Genomic DNA, 5917 nt, shown 5'->3' with positions numbered 1-5917 from the left:
AGTGGGAGCCGCGCACGAAAGCGGCGTCGCGAGACGGCTTCGCGGTCGCTAGTCGCACGAGCTCGGCAACCGCGTCTGCCGGGGCGGAGTTCGGGACGCCGACGGCTAAGTGGGAACCGCCGCTCGGATGTTCGCCGTTTGTGGCCGAGTGAGTGCTGGCACTCCGGCGAAGCCAAACGGGGCCGATTCCGGCACGATATCGGCGTCTTTCTACGTGCTCGCCGGCGACCGTCGCACGAGTACGGCAAAGTGCGTCTGCCGGGGCGGGGTTTGCGACGCGTACGCAATAGTGAGAACCGTCGCTCGGATGTTCGTCGTCTTTCGCCGAGCCAGTGCTGGCACTCCGGCGAAGCCGAACGGAGCCGATTCGGGCACGATATCGGCGTCTTTCCACGTGCTCGCCGGCGACCGTCGCACGAGTACGGTAAACCGCGTCAGCCGGGGCGGAGTTCGGGACGCCGATGCGAAAGTGGGAAGCGCCGCTCGGATCTTCGCCGTTTTTGGAGGAGTCAGTGGCGGCACTCCGGTGAAGCCAAGGTGCGCCAATTCGCGCACGATATCGGCGTCTTTCGACGTGCCCGCCGGCCACCGTCGCACGAGTACGGCAAACCTCGTCTGCCGGGGCGGGGTTTGCGACGCCGACGCAAAAGTGGGAACCGCCGCTCGGATGTTCGCCGTTTTTGGCAGAGTGAGTGCTGGCACTCCGGCGAAGCGAAAGAGCGTGAATGCGCCCACGAAAGTAGCGTATTTGGACGTGCTTGACGGCGACCGCCGCAGGAGTACGAAAAACCACGTCAGCCGGGGCGAGCGACCCACGGCGGTCTGGGTGCTTATCGCTGCTATTATAGGGGCACCCCGGCAGACGCAGAAAGAAAAAAAAAAATGGGGACATGGCGTGCGTCACCGTGCGGCTTCGCAGCGTTGCCGAAGTCGCCGAGCCCTTCGACTGAGCCGAACGGCGGACAGGGAACGTTGGTCGGCCGTTCTAACCTGTCGGTGCCACGCCGAGACGTCGTTAAGGAAAACCGCGTCGTGGGCCTCTACGACGCCGTCGAGTCGTTGTACGTTTGGTGTCCAGCGTGTCGGCGGCGAGTAGCGGACACGTCGTTCACGACTTCGGTCTTTCGCAGTCGACGCGAACTTGCGGAGAGTCGTGGTGCCTCACGTTTTCGGCAGAAACCGCGGCGGAATTTTCCCGTGCGTGCGCGCACGACCTCGGTGCTGTGCCGTCAGCGTAGTGTTGCACAAACTCGTGGCCTACCCAAGGTGCGGTACGTTTGCGGCCGTATCCTCGGTGGGAATTTCGTGAGTAGGGTCGCAAATTCTACGACCTCGGCGGGTTTGAGAGCGACGTAGACTTGTGGCACGCTCAACATGCCACACGTTTCGGGGCACACCCGCGGTGAAATTTTCTCGAGTACGCTCGTATTAGGGCCCAAGGAGGTCTGGGTACTTATCGCTGCTATTATGTGGGGGTTCTCGTGAGCGGCGTACGCGAAAGCGACCGGGTGTCTGATATGCGGCGGGCTTCGGCCTCGTCAAGCGTGTCCTCGGGTCTGCTCCAGGGGAATCCACGGCAGTCGTCTGCAGCCTCATCCGCTTGATGCGTTAGGGGCTGGTTGTCGGACGGTGCCGTTTTACCACGATATCGAGGTGTGTTCCGTGTCGTCCTCGGGCGATTCAGATGCGAAAGCGCCGAAGACGCGGGCGTGACCCGTCGTCTGGCGGCTTTGCAGTCTCGGCTCCGTTGCTAGTTCCGGCCGGTCCACCGACAGTGCAGCGGGCTTGGGCAACCCGCACGGCGCGACCGAGTCGATGCAACGAAAAAGAGCGAGCATGAACGTGCTTCTTGCCGCACGGCTCCCACTCGTCTTTCGGGAAGGTTGTGCCGTAGCGAGCTCGAACGCCGTCATCTCGGAGTGCAAAATAAGCGTGTTGGGGCGCCTGAAGGTGGCCTCCGCCGCACACAGACTGCGTCCGGCCCGCCGAGGGCGAGGACGGACGCGCAGTCGAACGATTACCTGGTTGATCCTGCCAGTAATCATATGCTTGTCTCAAAGATTAAGCCATGCATGTCTAAGTACATGCCGAAATAAGGCGAAACCGCGAATGGCTCATTAAATCAGTTATGGTTCCTTAGATCGTTTCTTCCTACTTGGATAACTGTGGCAATTCTAGAGCTAATACATGCAGTGAGCCTGGAGCCCTTTGGGTAACGGGTGCTTTTATTAGACCAAGATCGATCGGGTTTCGGCCCGTATTGTGTGGTGACTCTGGATAACTTTGTGCTGATCGCATGGCCACGAGCCGGCGACGTTTCTTTCAAGTGTCTGCCTTATCAACTTTCGATGGTAGGTTACTTGCTTACCATGGTTGTTACGGGTAACGGAGAATCAGGGTTCGATTCCGGAGAGGGAGCCTGAGAAACGGCTACCACATCCAAGGAAGGCAGCAGGCGCGCAAATTACCCACTCCCGGCACGGGGAGGTAGTGACGAAAAATAACAATACGGGACTCTTTTGAGGCCCCGTAATTGAAATGAGTACACTCTAAATCCTTTAACGAGGATCAATTGGAGGGCAAGTCTGGTGCCAGCAGCCGCGGTAATTCCAGCTCCAATAGCGTATACTAAAGCTGCTGCGGTTAAAAAGCTCGTAGTTGGATCTCAGTTCCAGACGAGTAGTGCATCTACCCGATGCGACGGCTCGGACTGAACATCATGCCGGTTCTTTCTTGGTGCACTTCATTGTGTGCCTCGAGATGGCCGGTGCTTTTACTTTGAAAAAATTAGAGTGCTCAACGCAGGCGAGTCGCCTGAATAAACTTGCATGGAATAATAGAACAAGACCTCGTTTCTGTTCTGTTGGTTTTTGGAATACGAGGTAATGATTAAGAGGGACGGACGGGGGCATTCGTATTGCGGCGCTAGAGGTGAAATTCTTGGACCGTCGCAAGACGAACTACTGCGAAAGCATTTGCCAAGAATGTTTTCATTGATCAAGAACGAAAGTCAGAGGTTCGAAGGCGATCAGATACCGCCCTAGTTCTGACCATAAACGATGCCAACCAGCGATCCGCCTGAGTTACTCAAATGACTCGGCGGGCAGCTTCCGGGAAACCAAAGTATTTGGGTTCCGGGGGAAGTATGGTTGCAAAGCTGAAACTTAAAGGAATTGACGGAAGGGCACCACCAGGAGTGGAGCCTGCGGCTTAATTTGACTCAACACGGGAAAACTTACCCGGCCCGGACACTGGGAGGATTGACAGATTGAGAGCTCTTTCTTGATTCGGTGGATGGTGGTGCATGGCCGTTCTTAGTTGGTGGAGCGATTTGTCTGGTTAATTCCGATAACGAACGAGACTCTAGCCTATTAAATAGGTGCGGGGTTCCCAGCACCTTACAACCTTCTTAGAGGGACAAGCGGCTCCTAGCCGCACGAAACAGAGCAATAACAGGTCTGTGATGCCCTTAGATGTCCGGGGCCGCACGCGCGCTACACTGAAGGAAGCAGCGTGTCTTTATCCCTGTCTGAAAAGACTGGGTAACCCGTGGAACTTCTTTCGTGATTGGGATAGGGGCTTGCAATTGTTCCCCTTGAACGAGGAATTCCCAGTAAGCGCGAGTCATAAGCTCGCGTTGATTACGTCCCTGCCCTTTGTACACACCGCCCGTCGCTACTACCGATTGAATGATTTAGTGAGGTCTTCGGACCGATGTCCGGCGCGGCCTTTCGGTTGCGCCGGTCTGTTGGAAAGATGACCAAACTTGATCATTTAGAGGAAGTAAAAGTCGTAACAAGGTTTCCGTAGGTGAACCTGCGGAAGGATCATTAACGGATTGTGAAGGGTGAGCGCCTCAGCTGCGTCTGCGCCCGACACTTTCTGCCGCTGACCCCGTTTGGACGCGGGGTCGGCTTTTCCCCACGGGGCTGCCTGAATGTGGAGCGGCACCCCGTGACAAATTGTTGCGCCCAGCGGACGCCAACACCGCGACCTTGGACGGTCGGCCAGGTGGCGGACGCGGGTACAAACGGCGCAACGCACTCATAGGTCGGCTTTCGACCCGCCACTGCACCGTGGCTCGAAGCGCTCGAAATGCGCGACCCGACCGCTGCGGGACCGCCTAGTACTGTAAACAGGAGCGGCGGAGCGCGAACGGCGAGTCGTGGTTACGTCGGTAGAAGGCGAGGCTGCGCGTTCCCGAAACGCCAGCCGAGTGCCCTCCCGACCGTTCGAGCGTGCAAGAACGAGACCCGACAATCGCGCGGCGACTGCCAAGTACGAGAGGAACGGCACAAGCGTCGGCGGTCGGTCAAGGAACTGGCGATGTGACGGGTCCGCTGTGCACCAGTGCATACCGTCCCGCCGTCCGCGGCAAGCGCCTCCGCGTCCTCGGGTGACGGAGGCTGCCGGTCGGTTCTTGCAGGCGAGGGATCTCGCTGGCACCGGTTCGCGTTGACGCGCGGCCGGTCATGGCACGGCGATGCGACGGCCGAGGTGCGCAGTACTCGATGGAGGAACCGCACGCTCCGATGACCGTCCCGCCCTCCGCGGCGTATGCGTACCGACCGTAATGGTTGCAGCAGCGCCGGCCGGCTTTTGAATTCGCCACACGAAACACGGTGCGAGATCGCGGTTAGGGGAGCGTCGACGTTGCCAGGCGTTTTGCTTGCTGCCGAGGGAAAGGCGGCACGGCCACGTCGCGCTCGTCGCGATTAGCGGGTCTGCGCGCTTTGGGAAGGTGCCGCAACGACTTGCCGAAAGAGGAAGCACGGAAGAACGAGGGACTTGGACGTCCCGACAATTGAACGCACTTGCGGCCAGGCCCTTGCTGGCTTCGTTCTTCCGCCTCGAGTAGGCTCGTACGCGGCTCCGGCGCCGAAAGTGGTCCTTGGCACCGACTTCGGTGGACGTGGGAAGTGCCGCGCAAGTACGGCGCGCCTGGCTCCACCTGTTGGCTAAAGTAGGCAGCCGGATCGGCATTTTGGTGTGCGGTGGCAAACCGTGGATGCGAAAAAAGCTTGTGCGATTTCGTGGAACAAAAAGCGGGGGTCCCCCTTTTTATGCGGAGGAGACCGACCCGCCCGCCGTGGTGAACCGCGACGCCACGGTAAAAACGGGAGAGGCTTGTCGATGGGACCGTGCATCCCGCGCTCCACGGAGGCCGGGAGGCGGCCGCCCGAGGAAATGTGTAGCCGTCGAGGCCCGCATCTGCGTGCACTCTTATCCAAATGGGTGTACCGCAGGCATTTTCTGGTTAGGCGGGCCAATGAGAGCGAGCACACAACGATACCTACGGGTCCGGCTTGGAGAACCGGCTTCGACGCCTCCCGAGTATTTATAGAGGGGTGGACCACGAAAGCACTCGCAAGTAGCGGAAGCGAAACGCCGTCCGAAACACACCGTTTGCTCGATTTGCGGCAGCCGAAAAAGGCGCGGCAGAGTTTTGGAGTCCAAGCGTGCGCTGAAAAGCGCCCTTCTTGGCCACTGTTTGGCCGAGTGCCAGAAACGTTTGGTTTTGACTGTACGGAATTGAACAAACACTTTTTCACGACTCTAAGCGGTGGATCACTCGGTTCTCGGGTCGATGAAGAACGCAGCCAGCTGCGAGACTTGGTGTGAATTGCAGGACACACTGAGCACTGATTCTTTGAACGCACATTGCGGCCTTGGGTCTTCCCTTGGCTTCGTCTGTCTGAGGGTCGGATCACATATCAAGAGAGCCTTCGGCGCACAAGGGAACGTGAGCCGTCGACTCGTTTTGACCGCGTCGGCAACACGGACAGCACGCTGAACACCTCACAGCGAGCGCCAACAGCGGCCACTCAAGGGCGAGACGGTGGCGACCGTCGTGCCAGAGCCCAACCGAAACGGGGGCGACCGACTGCATTGAGGATGTGGCACCTCGTTGAGACCG

At 58.9% G+C, this 5917-nt stretch overlaps 2 non-coding genes across 2 annotated transcripts; both read left to right on the top strand.

Annotated features, from left to right (window-relative positions):
* Positions 1–2018: 2018 nt before the first annotated feature.
* Positions 2019–3833, top strand: LOC142794707 (small subunit ribosomal RNA). The gene has a single exon (XR_012892562.1). It is a non-coding gene; the product is annotated as a small subunit ribosomal RNA (ribosomal RNA).
* Positions 3834–5552: 1719 nt separating this feature from the next.
* On the top strand, positions 5553–5705 carry LOC142794705 (5.8S ribosomal RNA). Its single transcript, XR_012892560.1, has one exon. It is a non-coding gene; the product is annotated as a 5.8S ribosomal RNA (ribosomal RNA).
* Positions 5706–5917: the final 212 nt, after the last annotated feature.

Source organism: Rhipicephalus microplus, unplaced genomic scaffold, assembly GCF_043290135.1.
Source record: "Rhipicephalus microplus isolate Deutch F79 unplaced genomic scaffold, USDA_Rmic scaffold_481, whole genome shotgun sequence".
Taxonomy (NCBI): domain Eukaryota; kingdom Metazoa; phylum Arthropoda; class Arachnida; order Ixodida; family Ixodidae; genus Rhipicephalus; species Rhipicephalus microplus.
Note: the sequence above shows the minus strand (reverse complement) of the source record. Positions and strands in the feature narration are given on the sequence as shown.